This window comes from Coenobita brevimanus, chromosome 27 (assembly GCF_032717465.1).
Source record: "Coenobita brevimanus isolate Jiangsu-jjx chromosome 27, ASM3271746v2, whole genome shotgun sequence".
NCBI lineage: Eukaryota > Metazoa > Arthropoda > Malacostraca > Decapoda > Coenobitidae > Coenobita > Coenobita brevimanus.
The window spans coordinates 34,666,033-34,683,584 of record NC_136980.1 but is presented as its reverse complement, the minus strand read 5'-3'; the positions used below and the strand labels follow the sequence as shown (position 1 = coordinate 34,683,584).

Here is a 17,552-nt window from a genome sequence, read left to right as displayed (position 1 = left end):
GTCAGTTTCATCAACATAAATTATAAACAACACAGGGCACAAAACTGAACCTTGGGACACTCTGCTTGTAGCATGTGTCCAGCCTGATATCGTCCCATTACGCTGTGGTTGCTTGAAATTCGATAAGCCTTAATAATGAGGTAGGAATGAGTCTCCTTGGTTACTAGTCAATGCAACCCTCCAATTTGACAACATCTGGCCATGACCTACGTTGAGAAGGGGTTACGGAGCTCTGTCAGGTGAAAACAAATCGACTATAGTAATCTTAGTTTCAAGCTGGAGTGAGCTTTATTCTACTACTATGTCTACTGTTCCTGTACGACCCTCCAGTGACCGTGCAGATAACGTGTCCGTCTACCCATCCTTACCGTCTGTTTTCGATCTCACTCAGGGGCTGACATTTAACGGGGCATAGAAGTATGTCAACTAATGTGTTTCCAAAAGTTCGCACCCTCTCCCGATTCCCTCAACTTAAGACTACGTTACTTACAAAGCGTATAGAAACGCCTTTACTCACCAACACAGCCACTCCATCAAAGTACGGTACAACGTTACATTTTCTCCCCCGAAAAAATGGGGGGGGGGGGTTACTATCGAGACATGAGGTACCGAGTAAAGGTACAGTAGGTAACTTCAGTGACAGCAGGTGGTGTTCCTCAAACCAGCAGATCAGTTGCTCGCCATGAACCATACAAGAGAATCTGAACGTGTATAGTAGACCTCGTCGCCCACATCAGGTCATGGTGTGTGTAAGCCAGCTGCTACATACATACAACAACACACACATATCATTCTTGTCACTTTTGTTTAGGTTCATGCATTACAGTCCTGCATTTTTTTTTTACCCCTACATATATTCCTGTATGACACTTCCAGACGGACGTGAGGGTGGTAATGAGCTTTCTGCTTTGTTATCGAGTTAACAGATTCCTGTAATTCCTTAACTACATTGATCAGACTCTAAGCCAATACAATTTATATTAAAGCCGGGCCTTAGACAGTACCTTAATGTCTGTAACTTTATATTACAGACTCACTCGTCTATCTACCTCAAACAAAAACAACACGTAATACAATCTCTCTCTCTCTCTCCTCTGCACTGATCACCGTCTCTTTCTACCTGTCCAGTCTACCTGATACATAATTAAATCTTTTTGCGCTTAAATAAATATGCCAACTCTGCCAACTAAAATTATTCTTTTTTATTCAATCAACTTTTTAAAACAGCGTCCTAAATCAGTATCGAGAAAATAATCCATTTAGTATTCGCCTCTGGAAAGAAGTATGTTATGGAAGGCTTTATCGAACCCCCTCCAGTTCAAAAGTATCTCTTAAGCTGAAAAGAAACCGTCCTGAGAATAATAATAATAATAATTTAAACAGTAACAACAACAATAACAACAACAACAACAATACTACTACTACTACTAATAATAATAAGACGAAATGACGTTGTTCAATGGGGCTATTTTTCCACTCCTGACCATCGGTAACCTGACAAAAACACACAGGCTTATTACCCTAATCTCTATAAAATTGTTTGGCTTCAGACACAATATAATAAGTCATTATAAAAAAGGGGGAACAGAGAGAATGAATAAATGAAGGGTAGAGTGAATGAATAAAGGAAAGGGTACAGAGAATGAATAAAAGGAAGGGTAGAGAGATTGAAAAATGGGAAGGGTTGAGAGAATGAATAAAGGAAAGGGTTGAGAGAATGAATAAAGGGAGGGGTGGTGAGAATGAATAAAAGGCATGGCAGCGAATGAATAAAGGGAAGGGTATGGAGAATTAATAAAGTGAAGGGTAGAGAGAATGAATAGAGCAGGGAACAGAGGATAAATAAAGGGAGAGGTACGAAAGTTCTGATGAATTATGGGAAACACAGATACAACTATAGTAGCCGCAGCGAGAAATGAACGCTGTGGTGGGGCAGCCGGGATGACCGGGGATTCCTCCACTGTAGCCATATCCACATGTCACCGACCATCGGCCACCGCTGCAGCCCCGCTCCATGATCCTTACCCTGTGTCTCTGGCTTTCTCTTTCTCTCTCGGTTTCTATATAAAGTGGTGTATTTCCGAAACTAATTATGAAATTATTATTACTTTTGTTCCACACCACCAATGAGGTAAAAATCAAGGAGAGTTTTCTGTATAAAGGTTCCCCCCCCTCCTAAATGTGGCATATGAGCAAGGGAGTGCGGCCTTGCCGATACCTCCGCCTGACCTATAATTATACACTCGCCAGAACAGACCTGCCCTCAGAAAAGGGGGGGGAAACCTTTATACAGAAAACTCTCCTTGATTTTTACCTCAGTGGTGGTGTGGAACAAAAGTCATAATAATTTCATAATTAGTTTTGGTAATACACCAGTTTATATAGAAACCGAGAGAGAAAGAGAAAGCCAGAGACACAGGGTAAGGATCATGGAGCGGGGCTGCAGCGGTGGCCAATGGTCGGTGACATCCTACCTCTATGGTCGGTGACATGTGGATATGGCTACAGTGGGGGAATCCCCGGTCATCCCGCCTGCCCCACCACAGCGTTCATTTCTCGCTGCGGCTACTATAGAGGCCCCCCAAGGAGGGAATCACATCAGCCGCCACCCGATACATATACAGTACAGTATAGCGCGGCTCGGAATGTGACCTTGACTTTGAGCTACTTTCACCAATTTTGAACTCGTAGGAGATTTTCATCCCTACTACATTCCTGTAAAATTTTGTGATATCTTGAGCGGTTGCGAAGTTATCGTGCTGACACACAGACACACAGAGAGACAGACAAACCGAAAACAATACCGGCATCGCTATTGCGGCTGGTGAAAACAGGAGGTGGGGGGGGATAAGACCACTGCCCTCTCTTCTTGGATTTCTTTGATAATGATTGTCTTTTAATTCAGTCCTGGAACACGCAAACAAAAAAGAACATGAACTCTGAACACAACGGAATGGATCGCATAGCTAGGAAGAACAAGGAAACGAACACAAAGCAAGGCAATGGAACACAAAACAAGGAACTGGAACACAAAACGGGAACGAACAGGGTAAGACAATGCAACATAAAACAAGAGGCAAGGAAACAGAACAGAAAACAAGGGAGAACAACGTAAAGGAATGTAACGAAAAACACTAAGATATGGAAGACAAAACAAGCAAGAAAAGAGGCTATGCAACAATATCAAAGAAAATGGGATATAATTTTTCTGTTCCTCTTTGACACATAATGACGTGTAAATATTGGACTTGGTGATTACGACTGTTAATATTTTTCAGTCCACATGTGTTTTCATTTACTGCTGCTGGCTGCTGTAAAAGAGATATGCAGTCTGTACCAGCCCTGAAACGAGGTAAAGTTAAAGCCCCCCCCCCCCACAGAGAGAGAGAGAGAGAGAGAGAGAGATTCAGGATGCCAGTGTCTGATTCAGTGTGATGCAAGAGTTAAATACGTTCGAGAAAGCGCCGAAAAAAATAAATATATAAAAGCTACTTGAGCAATGCACAGTTTCAGTCTTTTCACATTAACCTGGCCTAAAACTTCCGTCTCTCCAAGTAGAAAGTTGAGCTATAACCAGAGATAAACACTAAAATATAAAGCGAATCATAAAAAATTGCTATGGAAAGGATTTTTTTTTTTTTTTACTGTCACTGAGCTACGGCAATTAAACCTCCTAAATATAATAAGTAAAATAAACAAGTAAATACATATATAAAAAATATATAAACACAATAAAAACAATTAAAACGAAAATCTAGAAGTTAAGGTGAAAGATTTTAATTGGTTTAAGGAAGTTATTCAAGAAGATGGGCTTAAGGACAAGACAGCCTACCTACCTCCAGATAGTAATGTCCGACTCACTAACCTTGCCCACACACCACACACCTCCTGGCCTCGTTCAGGTTAAAGAAAGTGAAAGTCGGCAACTCGAAAGGAATTTCCGGATAGCAACAGCCCTCAGCCATTAGCTGTACACAATATCTGCTTGCTTATATTTTTATTCACTTATATGTTTATTGCATAATTACTTCAACGCTTCAGTTATTTATTATACGTAGTTCTTGTTGCTACTAGACGATTAAATTCAGCTCTGAAGCTCCCCCTCGTAGCGATGAAGTTTATGAAGGCTGTATCTATCCTCTCCAGGTCAAGAAATCCCTCCTAAGCTGAACAATGTTACCCAAAGTAAAACCTTGTGTGTGCGTCTTTTCATTGATTTACTTAATAATTAACCTTTTTTCTCACCTGCTGACAATTTTATTCTGCTCTAAAACCCTCCTAATTGTGAAAATGTTAATGAAGGTTGTATCTAACACTTCAGTTCGAAAAGTCTCTCCTAAGCAGTGTGATATAACCTGAAGGCAGCCGGAAAAGTTAATGAAAAAAAAAAGAAAAGGGCATCATTGTAGTTTAGGTGTCAACCCTCTGATGGTGACAGAATTCTAAACCATCTGATTCATGTCGTCACCAGACGCTGCCATTCAACTTAAGGGCGCCTCAAGTCATCCCAGAGTTTATCTGGCTGTTGTCGGTTTGTTTTCATCTCACAGAACAGAGCCGCTCCCACAATTCGAAAACCAAGTAGTGGTTACCTGAAATTCGATGAGCCTTAGTTATAGGGCAGAAATGAGTTTCACTGGTTACACGTATAATCACTCCTCCAATGTGGAGGGTAATGCGAAGCCTACTGTGGTGTCCTTGCTAACTGCATGAAGAGTCTCAAATGCGGTGTCCATCCAGGAACAAAGCCTCCACGCTATTCCCCGCGCCTCATTGTGGCAAGGCGCTGTCTACCGCATGAAAACATCGATTCACTGGACGAGACGGCTCTGCAGAGGCGATTGCTTACCTGCGGTTGATAGCTCAGTTCGGTCACACAGACCGAAGTTACTTTACTACTACTACTACTACTACTACTACTGCTACCACCCTCTAGTGTAACTACACTTGGCCATTACCCTAAAGGGGTCAGGATCTTAGTCAGGCGAAAACAAGTATACTACATTCATCTCCCCGCAAAACACAGGGATGTAAGCGACCTAATCGAACTAGACCCAGTAATCTTCGCGTCCTTTGGGAAGGTTTAGAACACAGCTTAACCGAAAGGGATATCCAAAACAACAGGGTTTCTTGGTTCACTGATCAACAAGGGATGTACTGAACTCGATCACCATCTATTTACCTGATAACTTATACTTACCGCGTCTTTCATACCTGACTGCCATCTTACTCGAGGCTGTGGAGATTGCTCGGAGACCATCAGACAAGGAGGCTTCGAGGTAATGATATGAGAGCTTAATAATTTTCCGTGATCAACACCACCACCGCGGGGCCACCAGCATGACAGCCACCCAATCTTCCATCACCAACCCACCACCATCGACACCACTTTCAGTATTCACGCCACTATCCCCATCACCAGTTAAATCATAAACACTTCTCACACCATCACCACCACCACAACTTATGCCATCATAACGACGTATACCATCATCACCACCACCACCTACACCACAAAGAGTTACACTACCACCACCTACACCATCACAACGACTCATATCACCATCCCCACCACCACCTATACCATAACAACGACTCACCACCATCACCACCTACACCATAAACAGTTACACCATCACCATCACCACCTACACCATCACAACGACTCATACCACCATCCCCACCACCACCTATACCATAACAACGACTCACCACCATCACCACCTACACCATAAACAGTTACACCATCACCATCACCACCTACACCATCACAACGACTCATACCACCATCCCCACCACCATCAATACCATAACAACGACTCACCACCATCACCACCTACACCATAAACAGTTACACCATCACCATCATCACCTGTGCCATCACAACGGCTCACCACCATCATCACCATCACCTTCACCATAAACACCAGTTACACCACCACCACATTTGCCACCACAGCCACTCACACCATTACCAACGTCCAACCTATAAATAAATAAATAATGTAAATAATTAATGTAACTTCTTAGCTAACACAAAATCATAAGCAAAATTTACACAACTCTTCCTCAAACTCCTCCCACACCGGCCCACCCCACGGCCCAAGTTTTCGCTCCATCTATTCGCATCATCTATAATTATGATTTTCTCTTCCCTAACTTACCCCAACCTAACCTAACCTGTATATCGACTCCTTGGGCTTCACATCATTTAAAACCATAACCTACCCTTCTTCCCTGACCTACCCTAACTTGTATACCGACTCTTTGGGCTTTATATCATTAAAATTATAACTTACCCTTCTTTCCTAACCTAAGCTAACCTGTACAGTGACTCCTTGGCCAAATTAAAACCATAACCTACCCTTCTTCCATGACCTTACCTAACCTGCATCGCGACTCTCTGAACCCAGCTATACATCATCTAAAATTATATCTCACCCTAACCTAATATAATCTACCCTAACCCATTCTGCCCTGCCCTCTACCACGACTCCTTCGGCCAATTCTCGTCGGCTTGGGAGGCTTCTAACACCTCATACGTACCCATATTTATTTGCATATGATAATCTAAATATTTTTACATGAGACTACTGTCCTTCCAGCCGTATGAATAAACATACTTGTAAAAAAAAAAGAAAAAAAGTGGGGGGAGGGGGCAGAGAGCCTTCTAAGGTGACGGGCATCGAGACCCTTAACCCTTTCCCTACTCACAACGCACATGGGTATTATCATCAGCCTAAGGCCAGGGGATTTAGTTTAAGCCCAGAAAAACCGTAGCAGTCTGGAGGAAAAAAAAAATAAATAGGCCTACTAGTTTACCTCTTTTGATGTTATAATGGCACACGCACTTTAGTATTTTATTCAGGCGAACTTTAGACGATTTTGTTCAACTGAGAAAAAGACTTCCTCGGGATGAAGGTATTAACCCTGTTTGTAAGATATCTATAATTTTTTCTTGCTACTACCAAGCTGCTTTATTCAGCGTCCACGAGGCATCCTACAAGTGAAGGTGGTAGGGCCAAGTAAATTCATTCTATAAGATGATGCAAATGTAATTCTTGCAACCGCCGGATAATTCCATTTATCCCAAGAGTTATTATCAGTATATATTACTGTGTGGTATGAAGTCTGGATATGTTCAGTTACTTAGCTCTTCACTGCGAGAGGCAATTAGTATGACGAATAAAACTATCTAGGGAATACAAGACGGAAAGAAAAGGGGCATTTTTATGCTGAAAAGGTCAATGGTGATTTCTTCTAACCCCTTCTCTAGAAAATGCATTAATTAAGATAAATAAAATCGTCTGGTGGTAGTGTGAATCAAATACACTCATTATTGCGCTGACGAGGTTCATGGAGTCAGCCCTGGAACCCTTCACTCTGAGAAAGCGTTCCTTACGAGTAGCTGAATATCAAGTCAGCAGCTGTAGCGAATGATAATATTTCTTGCTTTGCTTAACTCCTTCAGGGAGCATATCGTCAGGAGAAAAGGGAGTAAATACACAAGCGTCATGCTGCTGGAAAGTTTACAGAAGACTGCTTAACCTCCTCAGCACGAGATCTTTCCCAAATTAAGCAAATCGTCTAAAGGAAAAAAAAAAAAAAAAAAAGTCATGGGTTTAACCGGCATTGTAGTTTTTTAATGTTATGCACTGTTTAAAAAAGCCAACATGTTACACTGATGCACTTTGTGTCTCAAATATGTGAAGACGTGTGAGTGAGTGTGTATGTAAATGTATACTGTTATGTATTCGTGCGCTTGTACGTGCATGTGTAAGAGCGTGTGTGCGTGCGTGGACACATTAGCCAAGGCAACACACCACCTGTGACCTTAACAACTAAATGGCTGTATATTGAAACTTTCATCAACCTCTCTCTCTTCCCACCCCTCTCTCTTTGTGTGTGTGTGTGTGTGTGTGTGTGTGTGTGTGTGTGTGTGTGTGTGTTACCAGATCACATTACTTCTCATGCAAAATCAGTTCCTCGGTGTACCATTTTCTCGTAATGCTTCTTAGATCACATTACTACTCTTGCAAAATCAGCTTCTTAAAGGTGGAACTTGCTGACCTGAAATCGTGCTTTCTTTAACCTTGCACAGTTGAGTATTTTGCAGAGAGGCTTTATTCGTTCGATGTAGCTCCCTAACACCTCTTCCTAAGTTATTTATTTTGCTTATTACATCTTGCTGTTCTCTTCTGCCTTTCATATATCCTTCTAATATGGCCATACTCTTCGTAAATAACGTACAAAACGATATTAGCCAGCCGTATCCGACAATAAATCGCTAAGGAAGAGGTGTTACGGAGACTAATTACCCGAAGCTTAGGTATGGGGGTGAGATTGTTGTGGAGTGGATATGGAAGTTGTGTAGATTGGCTTGGGAGGAGGGAAGGGTTCCAGAGGACTGGAAATCAGGTATAATTGTTCCTTTATACAAAGGAAAAGGAGAGAGAGAAGTAGGTATTTGCCTACTTAGTGTGACTGGTAAAATATATGGTAGAATACTCATTGATAGGGTTAGGCATATGACAGAGGAGCTAGTTGGAGAAGAACAAGGGGGATTTAGGAAGGGAAAAGGGTGTGTAGATCAGATATTTGTTCTAAGATGTTTAGTGGAGAAGTATCTAGAGAAGGGAAGGAAAGTGTATGCTGCCTTCATGGACTTGGAGAAAGCTTATGACAGAATAGATAGGGAAGGTATGTGGAAGGTATTAAGAATATATGGAGTGGAGGGGAAATTGTTGAGTGCTGTGAAGAGTATGTACGAGGGAGCTGGGGTTACGGTGCGAGTGGATGGTGAGCTGAGTGATTTCTTTGATCTCAATGTGGGACTGAAACAGGGTTGTGCGATGTCTCCATGGCTGTTTAATATATACATGGATGGGGTTGTAAAGGAGGTGCAGGGTAGGGCAGTGGATGTGGGGGTGGCTCTAATGAATGAGGGCGAGATTTGGAAGCTTCCGGTGTTGCTGTTTGCTGATGATACAGTACTGTTGAGTGAAGATGAATTGGAGTTGCAAGGTTTGGTGAATGAATTTGGGACAGTGTGTAGGAGGAGGAATCTGAAAGTTAATGTAAACAAAAGTAAAGTTATGGTGTTTGAGAGGAATGAAGTCACAGAGTGTGCAGTGAGGTTGGATGGTGAGGATATGGAGAATGTGAGTGCATTCAAGTACTTGGGGAGTGTGATGAGTAAGGATGGAACTTTGAGGGATGAAGTGCGTGAAAGGGCACAGCAGGGAAGGAAAGTTGTTGGTACACTGAAAGCAGTGATGAGAAATAGGGAGGTGAGTATGGAAGTTAAGAAGTCACTGCATGATAGTATTGTGATCCCTACCCTGACGTATGGAAGCGAGGCATGGACCTTGCAAGAGGGGAACAAGTCAAGAGTGAGAGCAGTGGAAATGAGTTACTTGAGAGGAGCATGTGGAGTGACGTGGAGGGACAGGTTGACGAATGAAGAAGTGAAGGAACGTTGTGGGGTGGATGTGGATGTGGTTGAGAAGATTAGGAGAAATACACTGAGGTGATTTGGACATGTGAAGAGAATGGAGAATGAAAGACTGACTAAGAGGGTGTATGTAGGTGAGGTGGAGGGAGGGAGAGGGAGAGGTAGACCGAGGATGAGGTGGAGGGATGGAGTTGAGAGGTATATGAGGGAGGGGAGGGTGAGTTGGGGGGAGGGTAGTCAAATGGTGGGTGACAGAGCGACTTGGAGGCGTTTTGTTTACGGCCACCCTTTGCGGGATTAGGGCGTCGGGCTATAGATAGATAGATAGATAGAATACGGGTCCAGGTGTCATGTCTGGGGAGACTGACGATATACAGCACTTCTAAACAGGGTGGAATCATGGCTTTTTTGTCTATTATTTCCTGTCCTCGCACGACCCCCTTCAGTCGCAATCTCTCTCTCTCTCTCTCTCTCTCTCTCTCTTTACAGTTATTTCAATGGTCACTACTCTTCTTAGTTTCTGCCTCCCCTCTGCGCCCATTACGGAAGGCACACAATACCAATCCAACTTTCCAGTCTCACGCCTTCTCTAGCTCTCAAGCACGAGAGATAAACCGATATTCCCAGCCCTTCATTTACACAACAGGTCAACTCTGGGACTATTTTCCTGCAGTCTTTTGAACGTAGTGCTCGGGCTTTGCAGATATCACCGCATCCTGACTTACGCTTCCTTTCTTGAACTTTTCTTGAAAGGGAGAACTTCATACTTTATTCTCCTTTATTTTTCCTCGTATTAAAAAATGTAATACCCTGGTGACATCTTGCATATTTATTTACTCTTGCTATTGTCACGCGGTTTTGTTCAGCCCCGGCGATTCTTAACCCTCTCAAAGAAGAATTATGTCAGCCACTTTTAACGTTATTTAATGACTCTTTAAGTTCAGGAGAAGTTCCAGAGGCGTGGAAAACCGCAAACGTAGTGCCCATCTTTAAAAAGGGTGATAAATCAGCTGCGTCGAATTATCGTCCGACAAGTCTAACGTCAATAGTAGGAAAAATGTTAGAGTCAATTTTGGCAAATAAGATTAGAGGACACTTAGAAAAATTTAATCTTATAAACGAAAGTCAGCACGGATTCAGGCAAGGACGATCCTGCCTCACAAATTTGTTGTCATTCTACTCGGAGGTCTATGAGGCAGTAGATAGCGATAAAGCTTACGATGTTATTTATCTGGACTTTAGTAAAGCTTTTGATAGGGTCCCACACGAAAGGTTAGTTAGAAAGGTTCGAGCACACGGTATAGACGGCGATATCTTAAAATGGATAGAATCCTGGCTGAAAGGACGAAAGCAGAGAGTATTAATAAATGGAACTAAGTCGGACTGGGGATTAGTAACTAGCGGTGTACCACAGGGTTCAGTACTCGGTCCCTTATTATTTATCATATATATAAATGATCTAGACTTAGAAGTCAATAGCAGCAGCAGCAAATTTGCCGACGATACAAAAATAGGGCGTATCATTAACTCTACGGACGATTGCCATAACTTACAAAAAGACCTCGATACATTGTCCAAATGGTCTAAAACTTGGCAAATGGAATTTAACGTTGAAAAATGTAAAGTACTTAACGTAGGCAAGACCATTGGAGATACTAAATACAGCTTAGATAACAAAGAAATTAGCAAATCGGAATGCGAGAGAGATCTAGGAGTTATGATTAGTAACGACCATAAACCAAGGCAACAGTGCATTAATGCGAGGAATAAAGCAAATAGGGTCCTAGGATTTATTTCGAGAAGCGTGAGCAATAGATCATCTAAAGTAATACTAAAACTTTATGTAGCATTAGTAAGGCCACATTTAGACTACGCAGTACAATTCTGGTGTCCTTACTATAGAATGGATATTAATTCGTTAGAAAATGTACAGAGAAGAATGACTAAAATGATACATGACGTCCGGAACCTGTCATATGAAGACAGACTGAAAAGACTAAGTCTGCATTCGCTAGAGAGGCGTAGAGTAAGGGGAGACTTAATTGAGGTGTTTAAGTGGATGAATGGTATAAATAAGGGAGATATTAGCAAGGTACTTAAAGTGAGCATACAGGATAGAACTAGAAATAATGGTTTCAAACTAGAAAAATTCCGTTTCAGTAAGGAAATCGGTAGAAATTGGTTTGGTAATAGAGTAGTAGACGAATGGAATAAGCTACCTAGTAAAGTAGTTGCTGCCTCTTCCATTGAGAGTTTCAAGCATAGGCTAGATAAGCATATGACAAATAAGGGGTGGATATAGGATATTGGATATAGAATAAAGAAAATCTTATAACCAATACTAATTCAAAAAAATTTTCTTTTCAGGTTACACTATGATAGTCTCTATTCTCCTTTCACACTTTCCTGTAAAATGTCCACGCCAGTTTTTCTATACGGCGTGGTGTTCTTTCTGACTTTTTCCTGCCGGCTTCGGCTGGAGGGTTTGGAGGGCGGGGGAGAGCCTTCTTCTTTGCTATCCTTATCTCATTCTAGTAGTTTAGTTACTCTTCTAGGAGCTGCCTAGCATGGGCCAACAGGCCTACTGCAGTTATCCTCTCTTCTTATGTTCTTATGTTCGTATGCGCAACAACACCAGTGGTCTATTCCAGCTAACACCAGAGAATTTTATTAACCTGAGAGCGACTGACACGAAAAACTTTTAATACTAATAACCACAGTCCCCTCATGAATTGGACAACTTTAGTATCAGGATGGGTCATAGAAGCCTGAGAATGAGAGAGAGAGAGAGAGAGAGAGAGAGAGAGAGAGAGAGAGAGAGAGAGAGAGAGAGAGAGAGAGAGAGAGAGAGAGAGAGAGAGAGAGAATCTTTAAGTTCTGTCATATTACGGTCTTTTTCCAATCAGCACCATATCCCGGGCAGACGATTTTATTTTTTAGCTTATAGATCTTTTGCAGTAAAGGAAGCCAAAACACTCCAGTAAACCCCGCAGATCTGTTTTCTCTCTCTCTCTCTCTCTCTCTCTCTCTACATATCTCTCGTTTTTTCTTTGGAATACATATTTTCTGCTCGAGGTAAATTCTACGTGGGGGTTAAGATTCTACCTGCAGTAACCCTTTAGTACGATGAGTCTGCTATCGCCAACTGACTGTATACAGTTTAAGACAAACCTCATGTGAAGATGCTTAAAACTGCCTCCAGTAACTCCTTTTAAGCGTTCAAGTTGGCTCTGTTTATGATACAGAAGGTGCTTTTATACAACTTTAGACGAACTTCTTGCTTTGAAGGAATAACGTGACATGAACGAGATAACAGACAAGTTCTGGAACAGTATATAAAAAATAAATATATATATATATATATATATATATATATATATATATATATATATCTATATATATATATATATATATATATATTTCCTGTATATTATATACACTACGTGATAAATTTTCCCCAAGTTAGCAGACTTTGGCACCTTTTCTCATGGATTTATTTTGCATATTACTGTAGGTTTTCCTTGAGTTATCTACGTTATAATCTATCGGTATATATACTGCATATACATATATATTTTTTTAGCATCCACACAACTGGCATAAAATCACTGATGAGACTACTGACCATCTGGCCGCGGTGAGTTTCACAGAAATAAGTAAATCTGTCTATGTATGCTGAAATTAACGCTCAACACAAAGTTCTGTAAACCTAGCAAAAACATTAACCAATTTTTTCCTTCAATATTATTGGTGCCGGAGATTTGTCTTGAGCATTGTAATAGTCTCTCCCTCCCTCTCTCTCTCTCTCTCTCTCTCTCTCTCTCTCTCTCTCTCTCAAATATTATCGGTGTCATACATTTCTGTTGAACACTGTAATCGGTGTCTCAAGTTTTTCTGAGCATCGCAAACTCGTCTGACGTTCGTTGACCTAACACGCAAAGCATAATTACCTACTACAGTTTATCGGGTCAGAATCTGACATTAACTGCTTTCGCTGCTCTTTGCTATCAGACTTAGGCCTTTACCAAATGATTTTACTCAGCTGGTAGCTATTCTAGCAGTCGAATGGTTAGGTATATTCTCTACCATCTGCCAGAATTTCCCTCAGTTGAATAAAATCGTCTGAAGTCAGCCCGAATAATGGAGCTAAATGTATAAAGAAGGAACTACTGTTGAGGATCAGGGCCAGGGAGTCTCCTTCAACCACGAGAAGGAGACTCTATGTGCTTGAATGTTGGTATTTTGGATGAGAGAGAGAGAGAGAGAGAGAGAGAGAGAGAGAGAGAGAGAGAGAGAGAGAGAGAGAGAGAACATGTGTGTGTGTGTGTGTGTGTGTGTGTGTGTGTGTGTGTGTGTGATCCACGGGTATTCGTCGTAACGGGTGTATCTGACTGTCCGTTCCCTGAGGTCCAAAACTCGCACCACGCGCCAACAGACACCCTCAATCCCCTACACGGACACAGTAGCGAGCCGTCTACACTGAGATACACCTGGACCATCTCATTCAGGACAGGTGTGACGGTACTACCCACACGTCTGATTACCTACCATACAATCAGCCTACCTGGGATATCACCTGTATGTCAAGCCTATGCAAGCCGGTCGTTACAATACAAACATATATATACATACAGTACATTACATTTAGTTACATCGATTACACATATACATACACACACACACATACATACATACATAAATTACACACATATACATACATACACAAACATAAATACATACATATGAAATGAAATGAAAAGGTAGCACCAGGTAACAAAGACCATATGGCACTTAGTCGCATCAGAGTGAAAATATGGTAATGAAGGATATTAAGAGAAAAGCGGAAGATAAAATTAACTATCATACAAAATCCCTAAATGAGTTAAAATGGACATTAAACGGGTAATAGAAAAATACCGGGACTCACTCAAAATATCGCCTAAATCTGGTGGTCGGCAAAGTGAGGATAAAAACAGGAATAGTCGAAGATGAACTCCTGTATGTCGAGGATAGGCAATAAGAATGTGGTGTACTGACAGGGGAACATTGCAAGCAGGGCAGAAAGGCGGCGAATCGCCAGACATCAAATACCCATGAGTAAGACGAGTATGGCCAATCAGTATGCGAGCGAGGGCAGTCTCCCAACGGCGGTTACGATGACAAGGTTTGGACCAAGGAGTAACAGAAGATTTAACAGTGCGGAGTTTAGTACCAGTCAACAAGCACCAGCATGACTGCCACCACTGTCGGAAGAACGCTCGGAGGATAGGAAAAAAAATCAGAAACTGGAACAGATCGAAAGGGCACACAAGGGGACTGGGGGGGCTTCTCGTGCCAAGGCATCCACAGTTGCGTTACCAGGAATGCTGACATGACCTGGCACCCAGCAGAAAGATACTTATTTTTTTCTTGACAGACAGACGAAACAGCAACTCTTGTATCTCTACGAAACAGCAACTCTTGTATCTCTAAGACGAGAGGATGGAAGCGAGAATTTGACTGCAACAGGAGTGCACAAAGGGAATCAGAGAACAGAACGAAGAACGATGAAGGATGGCTGTAACATTTACGGGCCGCAAGTAATAAAGCAAGAAGTTCAGCCGTCATAACTGAAGCTACTGAAGGAAGGCTATACTGACATGAATGATCAGGGAACCAAACTGCAAACCCAGTACCGTGTACCATTTTTTATCCATCTGTATAGACATGGACTGCAAAAGCATGTTCCACAAGATGTGCGTGAAAGGAAGATCTAAGAACTATGGAAGAGGTAGACGACTTTGAGGAAGGCAATATGGAAAGACAAACTGAGGGACGTGGCAGTAGCCAAGGTGGAAACTGCCCAGGGCGAAATTAGAGAACGTTTTCTATGGAAACTGGGAAGGACGAGAGGAAGGACTGAACAGGGAGTGTGAAAGGGAGTTGATGATGTGGATGGGTTAAATAACAATCTGCAACAGAGGAATCTATTCTATGCACCGATGAAGATTGAAACTGATGTTGTCTCAAGAAACAGTGAAGAGAAAGTAACGCACGACGTCTATAAAACAAAGAGCAACCTGACTCCACATAAAGACTCTCTACTGGGGAGAAGTGGAAAGCACCAAGCGCTAAACGAAGACCAAAATGGCGTACCGAATCAAGTTCTCGTAACGCACGTGAGGAAGCGGAAGAGTAAACCTAGCACCCATAGTCTAACTTTGATAAAATAAGGGCTCGATGAAGGTTAAGTAGGCATGTACGGTCCTCACCCTAAAACACATGGGATAAAATTTACAGGAGACGAAGACGTTGTAAAGTCAACACTCTCAAAGACGAAATATGAGCGTCCCATGTCAACTTAGAATCAAAGATCAGGCCCAAGAATCTAGCAGACGCCCGATACTGGAGAGGATGATGATAAAGATAGAGATGTGGGTGAAGCGATTGACGACCTCGAGTAAAGGTCATTGCATACGACTTAGAAGTGGAGAACCGAAAATCATGTGCAGTAACCCAAGAAGGAGCATTCTTATTTAATAGCAGACTGAAGAAGACTCTGTAACACAACGGGATTAGAGCCTGCAGCATAGATAGCAAAGTCGTCAACATATAAAGAAGAATGTACACCTACTGGGAGAGAAGCAATATTATCATTACTTGCAGTAAGGAAAAGTGTTGTGCTAAGAACCCAGCCCTGAGGAACTCCTTCGTATTGTGGGATGGAATCAGACAAATTATTGCAGACGCGAACAGAAAATTACCTATTTGTCAAATAATTTTGAATAAAAACTCCCATATTGCCAACAATACCAAACAATTGGACTGTACGGAGAATATGATACTTCCACGCTGTATCATATGCCTTCTCAAGATCAAAAAAACACAGCAAGGACTGATTCACCTTTGGAAAACGCAGCCCTAACATACGTTTCTAACTTAATCAATGGGTCCAAAGTACTGTACTTCGCATCTTTCGGTAGCCGAACTGAGATGGAGATAAACAAAAGTTAGGTCCTACCAACCACATTAGCCTAGCATTAACCATACGTTCCAGACTTTTCAAAGACGGCTTGTCAGAGCTATTGGATGATAATCTTGAGGAAGACGGCCATCTTAAAAAGGTCTGAGGAAAGGAATACATACATACATAAATTACACTTATGTATTGTATACATACATACGTACATACTATATGTACATACAAGCATATTTGTACATATATACTGTGCACTCAGTACCTCTACATGCATTTATATTACCCTCCCTATTCCCATTCTTCCTCTGATTCTCTTATTCATCTACACCATGACTCTTATTCGTACTTCACATATTCCTTCTATCAGTTTCCTCTATTCTTGTTCTTCATTTTGATTAATTACTTTTATAATCAACTTGCTTTCATGTCATTCGTGTCACGTGCCTACCGGAGCCTCTGTTTTCTTTCTCCGCCAAATTCCTTTATTCAACTACATTATATGCAAATGAAAATCCGAAATCCTGAAAATCTGGAAAAAATAAATATCAAGAGAGCCAAAAACAACATTCGTTCGAGATATCTAAACACCTTATTATCGTGTCTCCTAGAAACTTTAACAGTCTTCCTCACAGCTTCGCATTCATCTTCTCCTCAACTCTCTTTTTCTTCAACTCCCATAAATTAAATTTCTAGATAAAATGTTACTGGACTAATACACACAAAAAGGAAAAAATTTAAGTACATCGATGTGTGTCAAACGATCAGTAACCAAACTGAAAAAAAAATAAAAAAAAATAAGCGCAAGGAAATTTCAGCTCGTCTCCACATTGCCTTACAGCCTGCTTCAGTTATCATTGCTGCATCATTAACCACTGTACACACCTATTATAGATAAGTCACCAAAAGAAGTATACCTGTAGGCTATCAAGCAGCGGCACTAAAATTTATCTGCGACACGAAACACCTGATAATCATGTTGCAAAATGTGTGAATGTCGACACCTTCAAAATTCCACTGTCTGTATTTTTCTTGAGAGCTTCACTTCTAGATCTAGTTGGCAGCAGGCGTACAGAAGTCTGAAGTTGTCTTTGTTAGGGGCACGCGATAGAGCCATTCAACACAACATTACATCGATCTCAA

General features: G+C 41.5%; 1 pseudogene; it reads right to left on the bottom strand.

Moving 5' to 3' along the window:
* LOC145394536 (26S proteasome non-ATPase regulatory subunit 13-like) overlaps positions 1-17,552 on the bottom strand; it is a 111,685-nt pseudogene that overhangs the window by 80,943 nt on the left and 13,190 nt on the right.